This window comes from Chiloscyllium punctatum, chromosome 1 (assembly GCF_047496795.1).
Source record: "Chiloscyllium punctatum isolate Juve2018m chromosome 1, sChiPun1.3, whole genome shotgun sequence".
Lineage (NCBI taxonomy): Eukaryota > Metazoa > Chordata > Chondrichthyes > Orectolobiformes > Hemiscylliidae > Chiloscyllium > Chiloscyllium punctatum.
Genome location: NC_092739.1, coordinates 35,195,639 through 35,222,559, shown reverse-complemented (window position 1 = coordinate 35,222,559; position 26,921 = coordinate 35,195,639). Strand labels below are relative to the sequence as shown.

Sequence of the window (26,921 nt, the reverse complement as noted above, 5' to 3'; positions counted from 1 at the left end):
CACTTGTTTTAAACTGTCCTGTTTTCAGTTGATTTTCTTTTAATGTTGTTATTAGCGCCTATATTCACGTTTTAGCATTGAGAGTTTCAATGTAGCGTTGTTTTGCAGTGGGTTCGCGCAGGGTTATGTGACCATTACTGATATTATGGAGCAGCCTCTTCAGCTCCCCAGCCTCTCTAATCACTGCTGCCCCTCCAGCGACTGCTAACTTTCCCTCTTGCCAACCCTTCCATCCATTGCCACCCTTCCTTCTTCCCAACCCCCTCCATCGTCACCTTTGTAGCTTGCCACTTACCTCTGTACCCCTGCGACTTGAAGCTGCTCATCCTTCCTCTCAACATTCACCTCACGAGGCCTCGATCCCTGTGAAGGAAGGTGGTCAGAGTGAGGGACGTTTGCTGGTGACTGAGAAATGGCAAGCCTGAGGCTATGGTAATGTGTGAAGCAACAGGCTGGAGGTTCTGGAAAAGAGAGAGAGAGAGAGGCTGCAAGCCGGAGGCTTGGTAAACAAACAAAGCAACAAACTGGAGCTATGTGGAAAAGTGTCAGCTTACTTCTTTTATGTTTTGGAATTTGTTTTCGATATCAGTTTATCTCCAAATACAGGAATTTAACAACGTATTTTAGCTCGCAGAATCTGATGTATTTTTCTGAACAATTAAGGTCTACAGAATCTGACTTAACTTTTGCGTTTGTTATATTGGAGAAATCTGATCCACCTAACGTTGTTTCATTTAAAGTTGTCATTTTCGGGAAGGTAACCACAACATTTTGGAAAGATTTTGGAATGCCTAAAACAGAGCAATGCACACCCTCAGGATCATGAAATCTCCTGTTGGTGGCGGGAATCTAGATTAAAATGCGGGTCAGGTAAGCAGGAGGGATAAAAAGAACTTGCAAAATTCCTGCAGATCTTTTAATCGGAAAGTATTCCTGAAGAACACATTGGCCCTGTTTTATATGATAGTGTGCTTACCTCCTCCCCAAAATGGTTTTTGACTCGGCCGAAAACAAGCCTAGCTTTGCCTTCAATGAATGCAGTGAATGACTATTTACTGTATGAGCTGGCTACTTATTTCAACGGGTTCACTGAGAGCAAGAAAGGCCCAACATTCAACAGCTCTGCATTTACATAACTCCAAGGAGAAAGTGAGGACTGCAGATGCTGGAGATCAGAGCTGAAAAATGTGTTGCTGGAAAAGCGCAGCAGGTCAGGCAGCATCCAAGGAGCAGTAGAATCGATGTTTCGGGCATAAGCCCTTCAGGAATGAGGCTGGTGTGCCAAGCGGGCTGAGATAAAAGGTGGGGGGGGTGTGGTGGGGGTGGGAATACGATAGGTGGAAGGAGGTGAGGGTGAGGGTGATAGGCCGGAGAGGGGCTGGAGGCGGAGAGGTCGGGAAGAAGATTGCAGGTCAAGAGGGCGGTGCTGAATCCGGGGGTTGGGACTGAGATAAAGTGGGGGGAGGGGAAATGAGGAAGCTGGAAAAATCTGCATTCATCCCTTGTGGTTGGAGGGTTCCTAGGTGGCAGATGAAGCGCTCTTCCTCCAGGTGTCGTGTAGCCAGGGTCTGGCGGTGGAGGAGGCCAAGGACCTGCATGTCCTTGGCAGAGTGGGAGGAGGAGTTAAAGTGCTCAGCCACGGGGCGGTTAGGTTGGTTGGTGCGGGTGTCCCAGAGGTGTTCCCTGAAATGTTCCGCAAGTAGGCGATCTGTCTCCCCAATGTAGAGGAGACCACATCGAGTGCAGCGGATACAATAAATGATGTGTGTGGAGGTGCAGGTGAATTTGCAATGGATATGGAAGGATCCATTGGTTAAAAAGTTGTACTTACTTTCTTTGATGTTCGATATGGTTATTAAAAAATTGTAATTACTTTCTTTGATTTAAAAAATTGTACTTACTTTCTTTGATGTAAACATATCGTTATGTTTAGAATTAGGCTGACACACATGCAAAACACTATACTTCCTGAAGTTGAACATCATTTCTCAAGCATGGACATGTTTTCCTAGCACTGATATATCCCTTCAGATCATCCACAAGTGTACTCAGATTTGCAGATGATACTAAAATATGCAAGAAAGTAAGTAGCAATAACGAAAGAAGACATTTATAAATAGATACAGATAAGTTCGGTGAAAGGACCAAAAATCGACAGATGGAGCTTAATGTGGATAAGTGTGAAGTTTTCCATTTTGTTTGGCAGAATAAAAAGGGAATTTATTACAGACAATAAAAGCAGAAATTACTGGAAAAGCTCAGCAGGTCTGGTAGCATCTGTGGAAAGAAATCAGAGTCAATGTTTTGGGTCTAGTGTCCTTTCCCAGAACTGATAGTGATTAAGAGAAAGTTGGTTTTTAATGCAGAAGATGGGGTAGGGGAGGGGGTAAGGAGTAAATGATAGATGAAGATAGAGTCCAAAGAGAAAGATGAACAGTTTACAGACAAAGGAGTGGATAACAGCCAGCCTAGGAGAATGAATAGCTCCGAACAGGGACTGTTAGTGGCTAGCATTGGATTTGTGTGTAATAGCAGACCATGTGATTACAAAGTCAAGATTAGAGTGGTGCTGGAAAAGCACAGCCGGTCAGGCAGCATCCGAGGAGTATGAAAATTGACGTTTCGGGCAAAAGCCCTTCGTTAACCATGTAATTCCAAATCCTGGTGTGTGGGGACACATGGAGTCATAGAGATGTACAGCATGGAATAAGACCCTTCGGTCCAACCCGTCCATGCAGACCAGATATCCCAACCCAATCTAGTCTCACCTGCCAGCACCCGGCCCATATCCCTCCAAACCCTTCCTATTCATATACCCATCAAAATGCCTCTTAAATGTTGTAATTGTACCAGGCTCCACCACTTCCTCTGGCAGCTCATTCCATACACGTACCACCCTCTGTGTGAAAGAGTTGCCACTTAGGTGTCTTTTATATCTTTCCCCTCTCACCCTAAACCTATGCCCTCTAGTTCTGGATTCCCCAAACCCAGGGAAAAGAGTTTACCTATTTATCCTATCCATGCCCCTCATGATTTTGTAAACCTCTATAAGGTCACTCCTCAGCGTCTGATGCTGCAGGAAAAATGGCCCCTCCCTATTCAGCCTCTCCCTATTGCTCAGATCCTCCAACCCTGGCAACATCCTTGTAAATCTTTTCTGAACCCTTTCCAGTTTCACAACATCTTTCCGATAGGAAGGAGACCAGAACTGCATGCAATGTTCCAACAGTGGCCTAATCAATGTCCTGTACAGCTGCAACATGACCTCCCAATTCCTGTACTCAATACTCTGACCAATAAAGGAAAGCATACCTTCTTCACTATCTTATCTACTTACAACTCCACTTTCAAGGAGCTATGAGCCTGTACTCCAAGGTCTCTTTGTTCAGCAACACTCCCTATGACCTTACCATGAAGTGTATAAGTCCTGCTAAGATTTGCTTTCCCAAAATGCAGCACCTCGCATTTATCAGAATTAAACTCCATCTGCCACCTCTCAGCCCATTGGCCCATCTGGTCCAGATCCTGTTGTAATCTGAGGTAACCCTCTTTGCTGTCCACTACACCTCCAATTTTGGTGTCATCTGCAAACTTACTAACTGTATCTCTTATGCTCGCATCCAAATCATTTATGTAAATGACAAAAAGTAGAGGACCCAGCACCGATCCTTGTGGCACTCCACTGGTCACAGGCCTCCAATGTGAAAAACAACCCTCCACCACCACCCTAAGTCTTCTACCTTTGAGCCAGTTCTGTATCAAAATGGCTAGTTCTCCCTGTATTCCATGAGATCTAACCTTACGAATCAGTCTCCCATGGGGAACCTTGTTGAACACCTTCCTGAAGTCCATATGGATCACATCTACTGCTCTGCCCTCATCAATCTTCTTTGTTACTTCTTCAAAAAACTCAATCAAGTTTGTGAGACATGATTTCCCACGCACATAGCCATGTTGACTAACCCTAATCAGTCCTTGTGTTGACTATCCCTACTCAGTCCTTGGTAGGAACATAGGAGAAGGTGCTCAGGCCCTAAAATTGTTGAACTCAATATTGGGTCCAGAAGGCTGCATGTTCCCCAGCAGAAAATGAGTTGTTGTTCTTTCAGTTTATACTGAGCTTCACTGTACCACTGCAGCAAGCCTGAGACAGAGGTGTTGGCCAGGGAACAGGGTGGTGTGTTAAAGTGGCAGCCAACTGGAAGCTCAGGTCTTTTTTACGGGCAGAACATAGTGGTCACCCAGTCTACACTTCATTTCGCCAGTCTAGAGGAGAGCACATTGTGAGCAGCGAATGCAGTATATTAGATTGAATGAAGTGCAGGTAAAGCGCTGCTTTACCTGGAAGATGTGTTTGGGCCCTTGGATACAGACAGGTGTTGTACCTTTTGCCTTTGCAGTGAAAGGTACCATGGGAGTTTTGGGAGTGAAGGAGTAGACCAGGGAGTCCCGAAGAAAATGGCTCCTGTGGAAAGCTGACATGGGAGAGGAGGGGAATACAGAGGAACCTCGATTAACTCGCACTTGATTACCTGAATTTCGGATTATCTGGCTAGATCATAAGGTCCCGATGCTTGGCTTAACTGTGTTATCCAGCATTCGATCATCTGGAATTCGATTAACCAAAAGAAAAACTCCCCGCCTGTGTCCTTCAGATAATCAAGGTTCCTCTGTACGTCTCTGGAGGTGGCATCCCACTGGAGGTGGTGGAAATGGCAGTTAATGATCATTTGGATGTGGATATTGGTGGGATGGTAGATGAGGACAAGGGGGACCCTATTAATGTTGTGGGAGGAAGGGAGAGGGTGAGGGTTGAAGTGCAGAAGGACCTGCCTGAGGGCCCTGTCAGCTATGGTGCTGGGGAATCCTCGGTTGAAGAAGATGATATTTCTGAGGTCCCCTTGTTGAAGTTGGCATCATTGGAACAGATGTGATGGAGATAGAGGAACTGGGAGAAAAATATAGTCTTTACAAGAAGCAGAATGTGAGGATGTATAATCAATGTAACTGTGGGAGTCCATGAAATGAAAATAGAGATTTCATGGAGGGGAAGGGAGGAGTCAGAGATGGAGCATGTGAAGTTGAGAGCAGGCTGGGAATTGGAAGCAAAATTGATCGACTTTTCTAATAAGGGATGAGAGAGGGAAGCAGCACTGATAATATCATTGATATTCCAAAGAAAGAGTTGTGGATCATGAATGTTTTAAGTTCCTCCATGCTTACTTGATTGTGAAGGCATGTAAAATACATTTTCAATGTTTCTGCTTTTAAAAGTTATCGTTTCATTTTGTTTTTCTTTGTAAGTGACATAATCAGAATTGGGAAGCTTTTATTTTTCTAATTCATCCTAATTGATGTAATCTAACACAAACCTGAGTGTTATTACCAGTTTGGTTGCCCAATGGAATGGATATGCCAGTGGACTTGGTTTCTCTAGTTCCATATAGGAATTCAGGCAGCAGCTCAAACATGCCAGTTAAACTCCGTACAGACTAGTTGCTAAATGCTTTTAGCATACTTTGTTAAGATGTCATCCTGTGATATTATAAATAAATCTTTTGTTCCAAAGCTTTTGTGTACATGGTTAAAAGGCATTTTCTACACCGTCCTGTGATTTGAAAGCTTATACACGGTGTGTGTCATTGCTGTGTGGATACAGGAGTAGAAATTCTTTGGATTTATAAATGCAAAGGCATTTTAGTTGTGACTTCAGTCTACTGAGGCTGAATCTCTGGCAGAACCGAACCAATTCAGTCTGGAAATATGTTAAGTATTCTGAATTCCTAGAGTAGGGCAATTAAACCTCTCCAGGGATACTTCAAAACTCATACCTGCAAATCTTAGGCAGCTGGATGTCTTCTTTCTGACGATTTACTGACTGATGTGAATGTTAAATCCTGTTACAAAAGGTATGAGGAATTTCCTTTGATAGGACGGCTTAGCCTAGTCTCATTAATCTGATCAATCAAGCCATTCTTCTGTCTTAGCCAAGTGAAGGTATCACTTACTAACTGTGCTTTATAATGGTATACATCTTCTACTTTAAGTTATAGTGATCACAGTTGTAAATTCACATATATGGAAAGAAAGTATTTTGCAATTATTTAAACTCAAAGATTGAACGTCCCAAAAAAGATTATGATAGAAATCATGTTTTAATCTTAAGCTATACAGGTATTTAAAACGTATTTCCCTTGTGTCTCAAGAAGTGGTGACTTGGCTTTTTTCATCAATTAACGAATAGTGTTGTGATTATGAAGGTAACAGCAGGGTGTTGTGTTGGGCCAGCAACCCAGTTTCAACAGTGTGAGGCTTTTAACTGACAGAGATTGAGCAGAATCATGCTAGAACCCAATTGTTTGTAAACTTGATATTGTTCAGATTTTCATTTGACACTTCTGCCTCACAGCTGTGCATCACATGTCTTAAGAAGGTTCCCTTGATAGGCCATTAGCATCAGAAATCCCTCAATATAAAGAAACACATTTGACACAAACTAATAGATGTGTCAAAACATACTGGAAGCAGTTTTTTTTGTTGACTGTGATTTTTAATTTATTAATAATTAACAGTTCACGACAAGTAAATATACTTTCGTATTGCTCCCACTGCTGTTCCCATTTATATGGAGGCATATCAGGAATTCAGGCATGTGTCTCCCCCTAACCACCTCAACCATCTCAATTTCCTGTCCATAATGGATACAAAATCGTGGAAACTACACAAATTCCTGATAAAGCCCCCAGTTAAATATGTATCTGTTCAAGCTTGAACAGTGACCAATTTATCTGGAACGACTTTGCCAATTCCTTTTCTAATCATGGAAATTACATTTTGACTAACTAGGCTTCTTTTCCTGTCCAAAGTTTAAAACAAAAACACGACACAAGGTTATAGTCCAACAGGTTTATTTGGAAGCACTGGCTTTCAGAGCGTGCTCCGAAAGCTAGTGCTTCCAAACAAACCTGTTTGCCGATAACCTGGTGCTGTGTGATTTTTAACTTTGTACACCCCAGTCCAACACCGGCTCCTCACATTATGACTTTCCATTCCAAAGTGACAAACTCAAGTTGCTTAACCCTTCCTCACCACTGACCTTCCTAATATCTGGAATTCTATGTGTGGCTTTCTTCTGTAACCTCCTAAGGGCAATAATTTGTTTCTCAAGAGCTTTTCATCAAGAATTTTCAATACTTAGCTGTTGACTCAGTGTGAAAATAGACCACAGTAAATGGCAATGATTGTGGGTCCTAGAGTGAAGTGAATGGAGAGCGGGGAGGAATGTGTGGATTACTCAGTGCTAATCAGAATCAGAACCCACTGAAGTTCTCATCAAGGGGCACAATCTAGGACCTTAGTGGTGTGCTGTTCGGTACATTTTCATTTCATTTCTGGAACTTGAACTATACCTTCACACAGATTGGTAGGGTGTATGTTTCCTCTTTGCTTCTTTTATTGATTTGTGTTAAATCAGCTTTGGGGTTCCAAACACAGGTTCTTGTGGGTACGAACATCAGTTGGCACTAAACAAACTCCCTATGATCATCAGAAACCAGTTTGGAAGTATTAAGCTGGGATAGTTATGACTACCTTTCAAAGGTTACACCTCACATACAGTGACGCAAACCTTGCGGGAGTGGAGCAGCTCTTGGTGTGGACCAATGAATGTTTTTTTTGTATTTTTCAGTGCAAAGATTTCTTGTGTTATAGTTTGCTATAACTGCAACATGAGGTGTGTAATTAGATACTCATGTTTATGTTCCTCTTTGTGATGCTGTCCTTGTATCTTGATGAACTTATAGCCTACCCCCATTTCTGTTGAGTCCCTTTATACAGTTATTAGTGTTCTCAGTTTGCCACTAGAGGCCATAGATTTGTAAATTTCTGTTCCCTTGCTGGTCAGGTGTATTCCCCATGAAGAAATCATAGTGACTATGACCTGATATATGCCTCCACAACCCAGCACTCCCAGTCTGATCCTATGGTTTATATGACACCACTCTTCTGTCTTGAATTGCTACTTTTCACTGTAATAATTACCTCGATGATTAGAAATGCTGAGTTCCGTGTACTTAAGATGTCTACACACTGCTCCTTGATAAACCTCCTGACCATTGTTGAACAAATCTTCGGGCCTGGTATGGACCCCCTTTCCCAACATCTTCCCTTCCCTTTCCAAAACTGGCATGATGTGACAGGACAGCTCTGATTGATCTCTCCATAGTATCTCAACCGACCTACCTGTATTCCCTGGACTGGTTTCATTTCACCTTCAGGACGAACTGGGCCCAATCTTCAGACTGCAAGGATACAGATCCCCAGACTCTGATAGGACCAACCAGCTGACTGACCATGGTGAATCTCTGGACTGGAATCTGTTTAGCACCTTGACAGTCCCTCCTGATTGACTCATTGTAGTTCCTTTTGATAACACGAAGCTTGCTCCCCATTGACTTTCAGGTATGGTCATTGCGTGAAGCGCACGCAGTGTGTTAGCCGTGTAAGCTGCTAGGCAGGCTGCAGGGATGTTGCTGATGTAGATGTTGCTATGAAATGACCAATCCCCTGACCTCTCAGTGTTCCACACTCTGACCACCTGCTGCCTTTCCCTCCATGATAAAAAGTAATACATGCCACAGAAAATGTACAAAATGCATGAGAGCGCAGAAAAAAAACTAAGTGTCATCAGATGTAAGCAGTGTAGATGCATGAGATCTTTATGTATCCTGGCAAGCAGAGTGACCTGGCAGAATCATGCCAGTCATAGATGTCCTTTACCTCCGATGTGAGAATTGGATCAACAGCAAGCACCATGATGTGATGAGGCTGATATTTGCTGCTGTTGACTTGCACGGGCGAATGGCCAAGGATAATAGTGGCCATGGAGCATGTCGGGACATTGAGGTGGGAAGGCAGTTATACAAATGTCAGGGCAAGCAATTAGTGACCTGCAGCTGCTAGGTGGCTGATGTAATACATCAGATATTTGCAGCATCCAGTTTTGATGAATTAATGAATTGTGATTTATTGTCATTTCCAATAATTTCCCTACCACCAATGTGAGCCTCACGTGCCTGTAATTTCCAGATTTTCCCTGCTACCCTTCTTAAATAATGGGACAACAATGGCTATTCTCCAGCCCTCCGGGACCTCACCCGTGGCCAAAGAGGATACAAAGATATCTGTCAATGCTCCAGCAATTTGTTCTCTTGCCTCTCTCAATATTTTGGGATAGATCCCACCAGGACTTAGGGACTTACTTACCTTAATATTTTTTAAGATGGGCAACACTACTTCCTTTTTAATAGCAACTTGGCTTAGAGACGTGACCCTCCATTCCCTGAGATCATCCTCCACCAATTCCTTCTCTTTGGTGAATATTGAAACCAAGTATTTGGTTAGGACCCTCAGGTACCTCTTCTGGCTCCACACATAGATTCCCTCCTTTGTTTTTGAGTGAATCAACCCTTTCCCTGGCTACCTTCTTGCTTTTAATAGATGTTTAAAAAGCCTTGGGATTCTCCTTAATCCTGTTTGCTAATGACATTTTTCATGTTCCCTCTTTGCCCTTCTAATTCCTTGTTTAAGTTCTTTGCTACTCCAAAGGCTTCGTCAATTCCCATAGTCTGAGACCTAACGTATGCTTCCCTTTTCTTTTTGACCAAGGCCATTAACATCCCGAGTCATCCAAGGTTCACATAATTTGCCGTTCCTATCCTTCATTGTCACAGGAACGTGCTGCTCCTGAACTCTTATCAACTGCCATTTGAAATATTCCCATATATTCGATGTGGATTTACCCTCAAACAGCCACCTTCAATCAAAATTCTCCTGTTCCTGCCTAATATTGTTGTAGTTCGCCTTCCCCCAAATTTGACATCTTCATCCGAGGATTGCTGTTATCCCTATCCATGAATATCTTAAAATTCAAGGTATTATCGTCACTACTCCCGAAATACACCCCACTGAAACTCCACTCACCTGGCCAGGCTCATTTCCCAAAACCAGGTTCAGTATAACCCTCCCCTAGTTGGACTGTTTACCTACTGTGTCAAGAAACCCGAATGGTCCTTATAAATTCTGCTCCATCCAAGTCCCTAGCACAAAGTGAGTCCCAGTCAATATAGAGAACGTTAAAATCACCCATCACAACAACTCTGCTGATTTTACTTTCCAAAATCTGTCTCCATATTCTCTCCTCTATCTTTCGCTGGCTATTGGAAGGCCTATAATTTGACCCACCCATACTGCCTTGCTGCACGAGTCCTCAATATATCCCCTCTCAGTACAGCTGTGAGATACTCCTTTACCAGGAATTCAACTCGCCCACCCCTTTTGCATCCCTTTCTATCACACCTGAAACATCTAATTCCTGGGACATTTAGCTGCCAATCATGCCCCTCTTTCAGGCAAGTCTCTGAAATCGCAATAATGTCATAATTCCAAGTACTAACCTCTTCTTTTTATATATTGTAAAAAGCCTTGGGATTCTCCTTAACATGAATATTTTGTGTCGGTATTCACTAAAGAGGAGGAATACTTCCAAATTCTAAGTTCATCTGCTCTAAGTTATACATCTCACATTGAAACACATGTATTTCAGAGACCACCACCCTGCTCTGTTCAGCAGCGTTTCCCTGCTTGTTCTTGTTCTTAGTCACGTTCACCTTGGTTTCTACCTCTCCCTCCATTTCTGCATCCATTGTCCTACTCCTCTCGTTCCCATCCCCCAGCCACGCTAGTTTAGACCCTCCCCAACCACTCTACCAAGTTTCCCCCAAGCACATCAGTTCCGCTCCTGCCCAGATTTGTGCAATTTGTGCAGGTCCTACCTCCTCCAGATCCAGTCCCAATGCCCCACTAATCTGAAACCTTCCCCCTTGCACCATCTTTTCAGCCAAGTGTTCATCCTATATATCCTGTTGTTTCTACTCTGGCTAGCTTGTGAGAGTGATAGTAATCCTGAGATAACTACCTTTGAAATCCTACATTTCAACTTTCTTCCTCGTTCTCTGTATTCTGCTTTTAGGACCTCATCCCTTTTTTGTTTAACTTGTTGTTTGTACCCACGTGTACAGATGACCATTGGCTGTTTGCCCTCCCCCTGAGAATGTCCTGCAACCACTCCGAGACATCCAGGACCCTAGCACCAGAGAGGCAACACACGATCCTGGATAGGAAATGCCTATCTATTTCCCTTACAATTAAATCCCCTATGACGATAGCATTTCTCTGCCTATCTCTCCTTCTGCAGCAGATCCAACCACCATGCCATGAATTTGGCTGCTGCTATTATTTCCCTGAGAGGCTATTGCCCTCAACAGTGTCCAAAACAGGATCTCTATTTTGCAGGGGCATAGCCACAGAAGATTCCTGCACTGCCTGCTCAACCCTCTTGCTGTGCCTGTAGAGTCCGAGTCTGTGGTGTGAACACCTTTCTATACGTGCTATCCAGGACACTCTCCGCCTCACGCTGCCAGAAGGATGTAGATGCTTTGGAGAGGGTACAGAAAATGTTTACCAGGATGTATGGGGGGATTTTTAGCTACAAAGAAAGGTTGGATAGACTGAGATTGTTTCCACTGGAATGCAGGAGGTTGAGGGGTGACCTGATAGAAGTTTATCAGATTGTGAATGGCATGGATGGAGTGGAAAATATGAAGCTTTTTCCCAGGGATCAATTACTAGGGGGCACAGGTTCAAGGTGTGAGGGAAGAAGTTTAAAAGAGATGTGTGAGGTAAGATTTTCACACAGAGGGTGGTGAGTGCCTGGAACATGCTGCCAGAGGAGGTGGTGGAAGTAGGGAAAAAAGCAGCATTCAAGAAGCACCTGGACAAATACATGAATAGGAAGGGAATAGAGGGATACGGATCCTGTAAGTGAGGATAGTTCTAGCATGGAAGGGCAAAATTTGGCGATGCAGGCTTGGAGGGCCGAAGGGCCTGTTCTGTGCTGTATTGTTCTTTGTCACTTGGAATCTACAACAAAACCTACGGTAAAATACAGTTGAAATGGGTCAACTTTGTGTTTTTCACCACAATCCAGCACCATTTTGAATCATTTCAGAATAAAAGGGTATTGCTGAAAGAGATTCCCTCTTCATTCTGCAGCTTCCACCATGAATCCTGAGTCCTGTCACCGATGACACCTGTGCTGCCACCCCTTCGCTGCCTGTGCCAGACCCAGAGTTGCCATTGTCCAGGTGCCATCTCCATTTTGCTTGGCTCACCTCACCGACAATTTGCCGATGCCGGGTCCCATGCTGGGCCCACACTCGCTCCGCAATCAGGAGCTGTGGCCTTGCCAATAACTAGGAGTCCAGGCCTACCATACAGCAACCATTTCAGCTGCCACCTTGCTGTGCAGGGATGGAGAGGAGGATTCCAAATGTTTGATAAACATGGCAATTTTGGATGATAATGAAATAACCATAATCACTGCTTCACAGCAAGATTCCTAAGTTGCCATTTAAAGCCTTAAAGGGTAAAATCAAAAAGACAATGTGTTAATGTCAAGATTCTGGTTTTTCATTCTTACCATTTTTTTTTTATTTTTCTCACCATTGCATTGACATACCAGAATGTGAAATTTCCACCCTAAGTTGTCCTGATCGAATGAACTAAAGTTGATAGATGCTTGGATTTGGGTTTTGAGGAAACCTCCTTTGTTGTCAGCTTGCAGTATGTTGCCAGTGCTTCAGACATGCCAACAGTAAGACTGCCAGTTCGCGCTCCTGGTATGCAAGACTCAGAGGATACTTTGTGGTGTTATGGACCAGGCCAGACTCCCCTCAAAACATTTCCAGAAAGTAGCAAGCACCTTAACTTTGCTAGTTGTTTTAAGCAAGTGTAGATTGGATATTCCAGGAGGGATGCAGCTGGTCAATACATTTAGTTTTAAACAAAAAATGCAATTTATTTACAAGATTACTAAATGAAACACAAACAAAAGACAACAGAATATGGAATAACTTAAACTATCTGAAAACTCAACAGATTGATCCCAACTTAATGATGTTGTTCCAAATACTTGCAACAATTCCCCTAAACACCCCTTAGCAAAAAAGGAAAAATCAAACACAGGGTCTTACAGGAGAGAGGGAGGATGGCAGAGAGATTCAGCATGGAACGCCCTCTTCCATGTAGCTGATTCTTGGACCAGCAGCCTCAAAACAGACTGACTGCTTTCAGTGAACAGCCAGACGACGAAAACCAAACCAAACCAGAGAAAAGCTAAGTTGGGAGAATTGGCTACTCCCCTTTCATTAGGAAGTGTTTTTTTAAAAACGTGAAAGCCTTTTTCCTGAGACAGTATCTGTTAGCTATAATCAAACTGGCCCTAAAGCCCTTCAAACCTAGACTTCAGAATCGCTGCTTTTCCAACCTCTCTGAAAAAAGTCGAGGACAGCATAACCTTGTTAAAGGAGCAACATCGTCACGGTGGAGCCATCTTGTTTGCTAAGCAATAATGTGGAGTGCTTCAATTTTACAACAAGTGGGTAGCTTGAGCTTGTAACAATTCCTCATATTGACTAAAATCAAGGAAAGGAGAGCTTTATTGTGCATACTTAAATGTTGACATGCTCTGTCAGCTGCCAGCCACCAGTGAACTGGATAAAGTTAGGAAAGAGCATTGAGGAGCAAACTGCACCTCGCAGATAAAAATGTGATACAATAGGGGCAGTAAATGTGGAGGATTTCAGATGAAAAACAGGAATTATTTGAGTCGTTTGATGCTACTTTGATATATGAGCTCTCTGTTATTTCATCTCTAGTGGAGTGTGGAGATTCTTCTCACTTTCAAAGACAGGAAGCATGGTCTAACATGCATAATTGACCAAAAAAATCTGACCCATCATACATTTTGACACACACAATAAATTTTCTCATGTTTGTTTTTGGATCTGTGTTCCGGTGTTTGATATCCAATGGGAATATAGTCATGGAGCAATGGTTGCACTTCTGTTTACAAGCTGAAAGCCAAGGTCTTCACATGAACTTACACATTTTCACTGTTTGTGAGGTTTAACTCCTGGCAGTTCCTTCTGGTTAAGGGAAGCTGATACATTGTGCAGCTCAGAAGTATTGGCCTGGTTTTTTTAAGGAAAGGCAGGTTTCCACTCCCCTCCATTTTTAGTGCCATGAAAGAGCAGCGAAGTTTTGACAGGAGATTCTGATCAAGCTGCTTCAGAAATGTGGAACTGTGCCCCCATTCTGACAGTTTGTTGCAGAACTGTCAGGGGAGGGCAAATCGCACCACATTTTCACAGCAGTATTCTGCAATTTAAAGGTTCAGAACTTGGAACAGGAATTGACCATTTGGCCCTTCAAATCTGCTCTGCCATTCAATATCATCATGACTGATCATCCAACTCAATAGCCTCTTTCTGTTTTTTCTCCATTTCCTTTGGTCCCGAGTTCTACATTCCACCCCTAAAAATCATAGAGTTCTTTTGGCCTTGACTGCTTTTTGTGGCAGTACATTTCACACTGTCTCTCCACTCTCTAGATAAAGAAATTTCTCCTCATCTCAGTCCGAAATGGTTTCTCCTTTATCCTTGGACAGTGATTCCTGGGTCTGGACCTGCCTAGTCCAGTTAGAATTTTATAGGTTTCTTGGAAATTTCCCGCCTCATTCTTCTAAACTCCGGTGAATACAATCCTAACTGACTCAATCTCTCTTCATACATCAGTCCTGCCATTCCCAGGAATCAATTTGATAAACCTTTGCTGCACTCCCTCTAATCGCAAGAACATGCTTCTTCGGGTAAGAAGACCAAACCAATGCACGATATTCCAGGCGTGGTCTCACTGAGACCCTGTATAATCGCAGCAAGTCATCCCTACTCCTGTAGTCCAATCATCTCATTATGAAGGTCAACATGCAGTTTACCTTCTTTATTACAGTTTGTATCTGTGCACTTACTTTTAGATGACTGGTGCACAAGGGTATGCAGGTCTCGTTGCACATTTCCTACTCAATTTGTCACCAATAATCCACCTTCCTAATTTTGCAATCAAAGTAGATAGCCTCACATTTATCCACATTGGACTTCATCTGCCATACATTTGCCCACTCACAGCTTCTCCAAACCACACTGAAGCATCCTCCTCGCAGCTCACCTTCGCACTCAGCTTTATGTCATCTGCAAATTTTAAGGTATTATATTTACTTCCCTTATCTAAGTCATGCACATATATTGTGAATAGCTGCAGTCCTAGCACTGATTATCTCCCCTCCCCACTCACTGCTTGTCATTCAGAAAAAGACCCATTTATTCCTACTCTTTGTTTGCTGTCTGCTGTCCAGTTTTCTGTCTGTCAAAATACACTACCCCTGTTCCGCCGCACGTTAATCTTACATGCTAATATCTTGTACAGGTGTTGTCAAAAGCCTTCAGAATAAACCACATCCACTGCCTTCCCCGATCACCTCTACTAGTTACATTCTTAAAGAGTTCCAAGTATCACAGACAATCACTTTGACAGCTAAAGTTAAACGGTCAGTATGTAAGGTATTTGTGAGGTTCAAATGCTAGGAGGGTAAGTAGGGTGCCAGGCAGGTAGGGTCCTAGGTAAGTGGTATACCAGATGGCTAGGGTGCCTTTGGTACAGATTGGACTGCCAGGATGCAAGGTGTCTAGGTAAATGATAGAATGTTTAGGGTAGGTCAGGATGTTTGGGAAATAATGGGTCTGGCAGGAAGAGGAGAGATGTCAACTCCCAGACACTGAGTCGGGGTAGGACAGTGGCAGATTCTGAATGGGTGGAAATTGGGCTGGTGATTTGGATGCAGCAATAGGGGAGGGTGTGTGGATTGGGCCTGGAGTTGGGTGGGGTGGGGTGGGGTGGGGGGGGGGGGGGGGGGGTGGTGGTGCCAGAGAGTGTCAGGTCTAGTGGTTGGGCAGGAGTAATGGACCTGGAACCAGTGAAATTGTTGGGGGGTGAGGGTGACTTGGCTCCACAATGTGGGAGGTGGGGTTAAGTTGGGTCCAGAGTGGGGGATCGAGGGGGAGAGTCCGATCCAGTAGTGGGACAACGATATTGAATGCAGGGAGATGGGTCTGATGTTGTAAGGGGTTTAGTGTGGTGCAGTTAGAACTGGTCAGGTGTTTATTTTCCCAGGAGTCAGAAAAGTTACTTCAAAAATTCACCTTTCCTAAGTGACTGTGTACTTAACCTCAGCACAGCCCTCTGAGTTCTGTGATTTAACTCTGTACTTTTGGAAGGTTTCAGCTGTAAGGGAATTTACAGGAGGAAACTTTAATTTCCCTGGCAATTCCTCTGGAGTCTGCAACAATGTGGATTGTGCACGGTCTCCATGTGCAACTCCCATCTACATTCCAGGAATGACTGTCTGGCCATTGGAAAATCTGGGCCAATATTATATTGTGGCAAGCTGTAGAAATATCATTTTAACCATAGCTGGTAACATTGCATGAACAGAGCCGACCCTTCTGTTGGGGTGGGGTCCTTGTCCCTCTGAATGTAGTCTGTGGCAATCCGGTATATATATATTGCTCTAACATGCTCTTACGAAATGGAACTTTGACCAGGACGGTTATTATTGCAGGAAACAAATTTCTCAGACAGTTGTAGGTAAAAATGAGCTGATAAACTCATCATCTAAGCTGCCCTTTGACCGAAATGCAACGAAGAGTTTTAAGGAACGCCAATATGTTTAAGGAATTTATCTAAATGTATTTAGTCTTTTCTTCCTTTTTTTTGAAAATAGATCTTTTCAAATATAAATTTGTTAATTAACTATAATTCAATGTGTATGGTACTTTGGTCTCACGAAGAACTATATGTTACCCCCTTGTACATTGATCAGATTTAGAACAAAATAGCAATCAAGGGACCAACTGATTCTGGAATTCCCCAAAATTGATGTAAATCTTTTATAATGAAAGGAGGATTAAAGGATGTAATTTTTCAGTGTTTTGACAAATGAGCTTTAACTGATACATTCATCCCTTTGAGGAGAAATAGTTTCTATATAAATTTGGAAATTGCCTAGATCAGACCTATATTTAGTCAGATTTAGGATGCAGCGAAATGTGGAAGAAATGGGAACATGAAAGAAACTTGCACTGAGCAAGGGTTTCATTGCTGGTGTCATGTACAAAAAAAAATGAATATTAAACTCTGTGTTTGCAGGGTAGCTCTGGTAGCAACTGGTAAACTTGCACTCCACAACTCGATACACTCTGGCTTTTAAATGAAACACATGAAAATTTGTTCAGCTATGTGTTTGGGGAAAGACCAAAATTTTCAAGTTGTTAATCATGGTGACATATTACAACCTAAGCCTTATATTGTTGAGATTCGTACTTGACATCCAGAGAAAGATTTGGCAAACATTTCTCATGAATATGGTGAGTATCTTTAATGGAGTTTAGGCATATGTGATAGCAGGGATTTGAGAAAGGCTGACCTCGTGATTTTCTGCAGTTGATTCATTTTTAACATTTACGTTAGTCCTGCAGCTGAGACCTTGTTGATTCTGGAGCAAGATTCTTTTGTGCACAAGAATTGCTTAAAGCGTCAGTTTTATTCTCAAGAAAGCAGCTCCTACTTTGTTGTTATTGCTGAAACCCTTTAACTATCAACACTTTTGGAAGAAAGCAGAGGAATCAGATCCTCTGGAAGCATTACTGGGAAGGAAAATTGTCCTGTGAAGGATGGTGTGGAGACATGGGGAGATCATTTGTACCACAAAAGAACTTTTTGTTCACATCTTGAAAGGAGGTAGCAGAAAGGGCAAACATGGTCAGTAAAATCCCCAAATACTGAATCAAAAACGAGGTGGCTAATTAGTGTATTTAAAAAAGATAACTAATGAGCTAGTTGCTGTTAGTTTTCTGAAATTGCCTTGATCTAGGAAAGGCTACATCAGACTGGAAAGTAGCAAATGTAACCCCTCTATTCAAGAAGGGACGGAGACAGAAAGCACGAAACTATAGGTCAATTAGTTTGATGTTAGTCAAGGGGGAAGGTGTTACAATCAATAATTAAAGAGGTCGTAGCTCAGCATTTAGAAAAAAATCAAAGTAATCAGATCAAATGGAAATTATTTAACAAAATTATTGCCTTTCATTGAAGGTGTAACATGCACTGAGGATTAAGGAAACTTGTAGACCTATTCTCCATGGATTTCCAGAAGGGTTTTAACAAGGTGTCACATTAAAGTTTATTGCACTTACTAAACTCTCATGATAAAGGAGTTAACATATTAGCATGGATAAAATAAATTACTGGCAGGCAGAAGACCAAGAGTATGGGGTACATGGGTCAGACAGGCAGAATTTAACAAATGAAGTCTCTCTCTGGGTTCTGTGGTCAGATTTATACTTTATTTTACAATTTACATCAGTGACTCAGATAAGGGAAGCAAAGGCATCGTAGCTAAAATTGCAGACATCGAGATAGGTAGGAATGTATATTGAGAAGAATATAGAGGGAGGTTTCAAACAAATATGGTTAGCTTGCGTGATTGAGCAAAAAGCTAACAGATGGAGTCTTTGGGAAAATGTGAAGTTATTTACTTTGGTTGGAAAAGTTTTAAAAAAAGCAGAGCATTACTTAACTGGAGAACGACGACAGAATCTTGTGGGTTTAGATGTCCCCCTTGTGTATGAGTCACAAAATGTTAGTCAATAGATACAACATGTAATCAGGAAGGTTGATAGGATGTGTCCTTTCTTAGAAAAAGAATTAAACATAAAAGGGAAGGATGCTATGCTTTACTTGGTACAGGGCTTTGGTGAGACTACATCTTAAACAACGTGTACAGTTTTAATCTCCTTATTTAAGGAAGGATGTAAATGTGCTAGAGGTAGATCCAATGACGTTTACTAGATTGGTACCTACAATGAACGGGTTGTGTTATGAAGATAGGTCGGACAGGCTGGGTATATTTCCACTGGAGTTTAGAAGAGTGAGGGATGACGTTATTTGAAGTGTTTAAGATCCTGACTGATCTTGATGAGGTGTAATGTGGAGAGAATGTTTCCTGTTGTGGGTGTGTACAGAATTTTAAGAATTCGGAGTCACCCTTTCAAGATTGAGATGAGGATAATTTTTTTTTCTCTGTGGATTGTTTAACTTCAGAATTCTCTGCCTCTGGAGGTTGTGATGGTGTGATCACTGAAAAGTTTTAGGGCAGAGGTAGATAAATTCTTGCTGGAAGAGAAAAGGTTTATAGATGTAGATAGGTATGGGGAATTTGAAACTGAAATAGATGACAGAGCAGGCTCGAGAGGTCACATGATCTATTGCTCCTTATAATTCATATGCTCATGCATAAGCACATATGTAAATGTTTGACACCCTTAAGAAGACACTAACTGGTGTAGCACTTCGATATATTGTATAAAACACACACAAACTAGAAGGAAGATCTATGGGTTCTGTTATAGATATTGGGGAAGGCAATGGTTAAGTGGCAGTATCATTGGACTGTTAATCCAATTAATGTTCTGGGGACCTGATTTTGAATCCAGCCATGACAAATAGTGGAATTTGAATTTAATAAAAATCTGGAATTAAGAATTTATGAATTCATTGACAATTGCCAGAAAAACCCATCTGGTTCACGAATGTCCTTTAGGGAAGGAAGCCCTGGTCTGGCCTACAAGGGACTCTACACCTACAGGAATGGGATTGCCCCTTAATGGTTGTCTGGACAATTAGGGGTGTGCAGTAAATGCTGGCTCAGCTAGCAATGCCCATGAATGAATATAAAAACATACGATCCATCATCACCTTATCATCATCAAGTAATGCTGTATGTCTGGTGAGTATACCCAAAAATCAATGTTTATGTACAAATATAGCTGTTCTCATGGAGTTCAAGTCTGAAAATATTAGCATTTCCTAAACAAAGTTGTAATTTACCTTATTAATTGTTTAAAATTAGCGATCCTGGTGATGTATTAGATGGAAGAGACTGCACATCCTTTGAGTTGCTGAGAGTAATGACAAAAAGTCTGTTATTAAGTATAAAAATAACACTTTAAAGAGGCTCATAAGCTCCAATAAATTGTAAAATATATAATGAAGGCTGCATGAAATTGTGGAGTATGCCTCTTGTCAGTCTATTGAAAATACTAATTTCTATTCAAACCGATATAAATATTATAAAGTAAACTCTTTTATCCAGCCTGAAGTTCATAATTAATGCACTGGAAAATAGTAATAGTTTGATGAAGTGGTTTGTGGCTGCACATTGCATGTCTGCTTCTTGCAAGTGTATAAATAGTGGGACAAATAACACGCACTTAAATAAGAAATTTAACAGTCCACTGATTTCACACTGTGTGCAAAAGTCTGTACATAACACCCGGACCTGGATATTGAATGGCATCCCCATGATCTTTAACAGTTTATAGCATTCTACAGAAATACTGTAAGCTCATCAGATTGATGCAATGTCCAAATAAGGCTGTGATGGATGGAGGAAGTGGGCAAGATTGATCTTTTTTCCAATCATCAGTTGCTCAAAATGTACAGCAGTTAATTCATAAAATATCTAGTGTAATCTTTTCTATGTTAACCATTGTGCATGGCAGCAAAAGTCTGCAAACTGGTGACAGACCTCATAAAACATGTAGTGTTTCAAGCTTTTCTGTGACTGATCTCAGCTAAGATTGTGTTTTATGCTAAGGAGTATTGATACAACTTTTAAGGTGAACTGTGGATTTTTACGATTAATACTGAACCTAAAGTTTAATATATTATCACTTCTATTATGTTTCTCAATTGTAGCACAATTTTAATGAATGACTTTGAACTAATTGAAATCAAAAACACACGTAGGAGGATTTGATCCATAATGTCAAAACTGTGCTTGTTGTGGTCTGTGTCATTGATAAGGCTAAAGTTTGTTGTGTAAGAGTTCGAAGGCTGTGAGTTGCAGACATCTTGTAGTTTGGGTGCGCTTTTGGGTGTCCCTCATCAAAGAGGGTAAAAACCCTAGTCAATTTATTTTATTTTTAGTAAATTGTTGGCTTTTCCCATACCAGTAACAGAAAGTGGGAGTTACCATGGACACATTGCCAAATGATGCTTATAATATTTCAAAACCTGATCTTATGGATCCCATTTTTGAGGATCCTATCTAAACCTAAACCCTTTCTCCAAATACAATCCTTTGACTGATGATTCCTGAAGATCTTTGGTATCTCTATGAAACCCAATATTTGTTCATCGTTGAGATCAGGGGCATTTAAACTACTGAACGAACCCTTGCAGAATATATTTTCAAAAATACAAAGGTAACAGGGTACCTTTCACCTTTCCCTCAGTGTAACTCTGACTTTTTATTACTGAGTCAAGTCTTGGACTTCTTTGTCATAAAGATTAGGACCATCCAATGTGTCACGTATCTACCTTGTCCTTGTTGATTAAACCAACTTCATCTATGTCCCTAGATCATGAGTCTTCAACGATCTTTAATCTCAATTCCATTTCCCATTATGGTCTTTATAAACAAATGTTGATCTTAAGCTGTATCTTCAGTTTATATTATTCCAATGCACTTTATATGGTAAACTTTGATTTTCAAGCCCCTTCAAAAGAGCATTTTTATTTTGACCCACCTTTTCCCTCTCTGAGCTCCTTGCATGACCAAAGTCTGTCATCTCTCAAATCTGTGTTCTGTTTTTCCTGAAACACACTTTTGTGGGGGAAGTGATAGTGAAGTGGTGATGTCAGTAAGGGCACATTGCTCAGAGACAAGGATTCAAATCACACCATGGCAGTTGGTGAAATTTACAATCATTTTATAACATGTGTAATTTAAGTCATCTCAATAATGGTGATCATGAAATTATCATCGATTGTCAAAGAAGCCCATTTCGTAGACGAATGTCCTTGAACGAAATCTTCCATCTTTACTCAGTCTACATGTGACTCGAGATCCAGTGCAATTTGATTGGCTTTTATATATCCAAAAGTGCTCTTTAACACAACTGAACATTTTTCCCCATCACCAAATCACAACGATGTTTCTATTGTTTTTAACCAGTAACTGCAACCAATAAATCACTTGCAGCCACTTGGTTGACTCTGAACTATCCATCTACACTTAGTACAGCTGTAACAAATGCTGGCTATGCCAGCGATGATCACTTTTCATTAATTATTCTTCCCCAATTAAGTTTCTTTCCCTGAAAACACACTGAAAGCACCCTCATCAGAATCACAAGTGATGTCTTCTATGACACTCTGTAATGCACTACCCTTCTCTTTGCAGCCTTTGACATGTGTGACCATGACCTTTTATTGACTCTCCTTCATTGACTAGCTGAATATGACTAACCATTCATTCATAACCTGAGAATCTCTTGCAATTGTTTCTCTTCCCAACCCCACAGCCTTCATTTTGGGATCCATTCATGCCCCTCCACCTCCTACTTTAAATATATATGTTCCTCCAGAGCAATATGATGACTCCCAGCTCTATCCTAACACCAAATCTCTTAACCTCTTTGTTCTCATTGTTGTATCAGCCACTTATTTGAATTCCAGGCTGGCCTGATCAGCAGTCACTTCCATTTAAATTTGGGAAGATCAAAATCAATGGTTTTTCTCTCTGCCTCCAACCTGTTTCTTCATTGCTGATTCCATTCTTCACCCTGGCACTGGATCCAGCGACTTGAAATGTTTGCAAACTTAGTGTCTGATTTGATGCTGAGTTTCCAACTTCATTGTTTAGGCAGTAACTTAGCCTCCACATTGGCGGCTATATGGTCAGCTGTTGACACCCTCCTGGAGAAACTTTTTGTTTTCCCATTCTTATTTCTCTTTATCTGACACAACGGATTGTTTCAACCTGCTTTATAAATTTCATTTTCATATTTAAGGACAAATCTGAGGAAATAAGAAATTATGCTATTAATAACAAGACTTTACAATTCCTATGAATAGGTCCTTTTTGAGAAAATTTGCTATCACATATTCATTTAGCTTTAGTATATAATGTCTGCTTTTTGATGTGACGCAGGATAAACACTCCTACTTAATTTAAAGCAGCAACACTGATAAGATTTATTCCATGCAGTAATCTGTGAAAATTCGATAGACCAAAATTGACAACTTTATTTCCAATAATTAAATAACAACTATTTGCAACTCCTTCCACTAACTTATCTTTTACCTTCCTCCTTCTATAGTGCTAGTCCGATTAAACTCCCAATTAAGATTTACAAAACAAGACTTCTTATCTCAACACCATGCAGCTTTCAGTTTTCTCTGAATTCCTGTCATCTTTTCTTCTTCTTGGGGATTCTGTTTCACAGGTTCCTGATCAATGCAAGTATCTTTAAGGGAGTGATTTTTCAGGCAGTCTTTACATGCTCGTAGCTTGACAGTTCTCCTCCCAACTGTTCAATTTTCCCCAGTCTTATACCTTTAAAGCATTGGATTGTACTATTGTCTTTTAAGATCATCAATATACTAAATTCAAACTGGATTGGAGTTTGGTATTTTTCAGGGTATAATTTAAATTGATTGGCCTAATTGGAATCTGTTTTGTCATTTCCAGGCAACCAGCTCTACTAGCTACCCCAGTAGCTGGAGCACGTGTTATATTGTATCTTATTGAGAAAACTTGGTGCTGTCACTACTAGCTTTTAACTCTCTTCAAGGTACTGTACACCCACATCTTCATAACATTTTCCACACGTTGATTTAAAAAAAAGACAAACTTAAGCATTTATCTCATGATGATCACGTGTACATCCTGAACCAATAAAGCTGGAGTGGTTTTATAGAGTCATAGAGATGTACAGCATGGAAACAGACCTTTTGATCCAACTTGTCCATGCCGACCAGATATCACAACCCAATCTAGTCCCACCTGCTAGCACTCACCCCATAGCCCTCCAAACCCTTCCTATTCATATACCCATCCAGATGCCTTTTAAATGTTGCAATTGTACCAGCCTCCGCCACTTCTTCTGGCAGCTCATTCCATACCTGCACCATCCTCTGTGTGAAAATGTTGCCCCTTCGATCTCTTTTATATCTTTCCCCTCTGACCCAAAACCTATGTCCTCTAGTATTGGACTCCCCCACCCCAGGGAAAATACCTTGTCTATTTATCCTATCCATGCCCCTCATGATTTTGTAAACCTCTATAAGGTCACTCCTCAGCCTCTGATGCTGCAGGAAAAATAGCCCCTCCCTATTCAGCCCCTCCCTATTGCTCAGATCCTCCAACCCTGGCAACATTCTTGTAAATCTTTTCTGAACCCTTTCAAGTTTCACAACATTGAAAAGAGACAAGAATTGTATGCAATATTCCAACAGTGGCCTAACCAATGTCCTGTACAGCGCAACATGACCTCCCAATTCCTGTACTCAATACTCTGACCAATAAAGGAAAGCATACCAAATGCCTTCTTCACTATCCTATCTACCTGCAACTCCACTTTCAAGGAGCTGTGAACCTGCACTTCACAGTCTCTTTGTTCAGCAACATTCTCCAGGACCTTACCATTAAGTGTAAAGTCCTGCTAAGATTTGCTTTCCCAAAATGCAGCACTTCGCATTTATGTAAATTAAACTTCATCTGCCACTCCTCAGTCCATTGGCTCATCTGATCAAGATCCCGTTGTAATCTGAGGTAAGCACCTTCGCTGTCCACTACAACTCCAATTTTGGTGTCATCTGCAAACTTACTTACTATACCTCTTATGCTCACATCCAAATCATTTGTATAAGTGATTAAAAATAGTGGACCCAGCACCGATCCATGTGGCACTCCACTGATCACAGGCCTCCAGTCTGAAAAACAACCCTCCACCACCACCCTCCATCTTCTACCTTTGAGCCAGTTCTGTATCCAAATGGCTAGCTGTCCTTGTATTCAATGAGATCTAACCTTGCTAACCAGTCTCCCATGGGAAACCTTGTCGAACGCCTCACTGAAGTCCATATAGATCACATCTACTGCTCTGCCCTTATCATTCTCGTTGTTACTTCCAAAAACTCGATCAAGTTTGTGAGACAATTTCCCACGCACAAAGCCATGTTGACTATTCCTAAAAAGTCCTTGCCTTTCCAAATACATGTGCATCCTGTCCTTCAGGATTCCCTCTATCAACCTGCCCACCACCAATGTCAAGATCACTGGTCTATAGTTCCCTGTCTTGTCCTTACTATCCTTCTTTAACAGCGGCATCACTTTAGCAAACTTCCAGTCTTCTGGCACCTCACCTGTGACTATCGATGATACAAATATCTCAGCAAGAGGCCCAGCAATCACTTCCCTACCTTCCCACAGAGTTCGAGGGTACACCTGATCATGTCCTGGGGATTTATCCACTTTTATGCATTTCAAGACATCCAGCACTTCCACCTCTGTAACATGGACATTTTTCAAGATGACACCATCTACTTCCCCTGATTCTATATCTTCCATGTCCTTCTCCACAGTAAGCACTGATGCAAAATACTTGTTTAATATCTCCTCCATCTCCTGCAGCACCACACATTGGCTGCTTTGCTAATCTTGGGAGGGGCTCCATTCATTCAGTAGTTACCCTTTTGTCCTATCTTTCACTGTGGCCCTGCTGGTAATGTGATGGAAGTCAGTTAGCTATCCATTAGTCAACTCATTCCATTTCACTCAGGTGGACCTGACAGACAATCCTGGTTTTCAGCCATCAAGACATATGCCTGTTTTTAGATCCATAGAGTCATACACGGAAATAGACCCTTCGGCCCAACTTGTCAATGCTGACCTGGTTTCCTCAACTAAACTAGTCTCGTTTTCCTGCATTTGCCCCATATCCCTCTAAATCCTTCCTATTGATCTACCTGTTCAAATGTCAATTAAATGTTATAATTGTATGCAGCTCTGCTAGTCCTGCAGTGGCTTATTCTGTATACACACCACCCTCAATTCTTGAACCCTGTAAGTTTCATTTTAGTAAAAGTTAAAGTAATTTTTCATTTCAGTTGCTGATGTATTAAAAACTGTTCAGAATTTACTCATATATTTGTATATACTGCAAATAGAATGATTCCAGTTGCAATGTCATAAAATTACATCTTTATTTAATGATGACCCCTTATATTTGTGCAATAACTCTACATTATATAACCAGGAATGTGATTTCAAAAATCTCCCCCACAAAATTTATTGTCACAGTCATAACTGTATTAATTGAATTATCTAATGAGGATTCATTACATAAGTAGTTATCATATTCTCAGTGCTTGCTATAATACAGCACCTATTTGTTGCAGGAGAATTTTTATAAAGGGAACATCATGACTTCTCATATAGTGCATTAGTTACTTCCTCTTACTAATGTATGAGCGCAGTCACTGGCCGCCACTCATCCTTCCACAAGTACATACTCAGCCACACACTGTTTCTCTTCAGAACTTATGTTAATAGATTTCAAGCATGGTCAAGTTGTGGGATGGCAGAGTGGGACACTTGTGTCAGATGTAGAATTAAGTTAATCTTTAGCATTACTGAGGAGATCTGTACTGGATTTTTTATTTAAAGTATTCTCTGTCTGTCTCCATTACAACCTATTATAAACATGTTATATAACTAAAGAGTGGGCAATATAGGTCAGAACCAATTAGGAGAACAAAATCATGATATATTTGTAACCTTGAATTTCTCTGGAAGCAAGCTATCGAAGCCTGGACTGGTTTTTGGAAGACATACAGAGATGTCATACTTTGAATATGTGGACTCTCTGAACAAGACTTTCCCAATAATTTCCAGAGATTTATGGTTCAATTTTCAGTATAATTGAAAAAAAATCAAAATATTGAAGAGGAGTCACGAAGCTGAATGTTTACAAGTGACTTGCTGCAATATATTTCTGAAAAGTGTCCAATGTTCACGATTCTCTCATGTTCTTTCAAGTACTTCAATGCATTTCAAAAAG

The 26,921-nt window shown here is 41.2% G+C and overlaps 1 protein-coding gene across 5 annotated transcripts in view; it reads left to right on the top strand.

Moving 5' to 3' along the window:
• Window positions 1–26,921, top strand: part of prdm5 (PR domain containing 5) — a 338,261-nt gene that overhangs the window by 213,520 nt on the left and 97,820 nt on the right. The window lies entirely within an intron of this gene.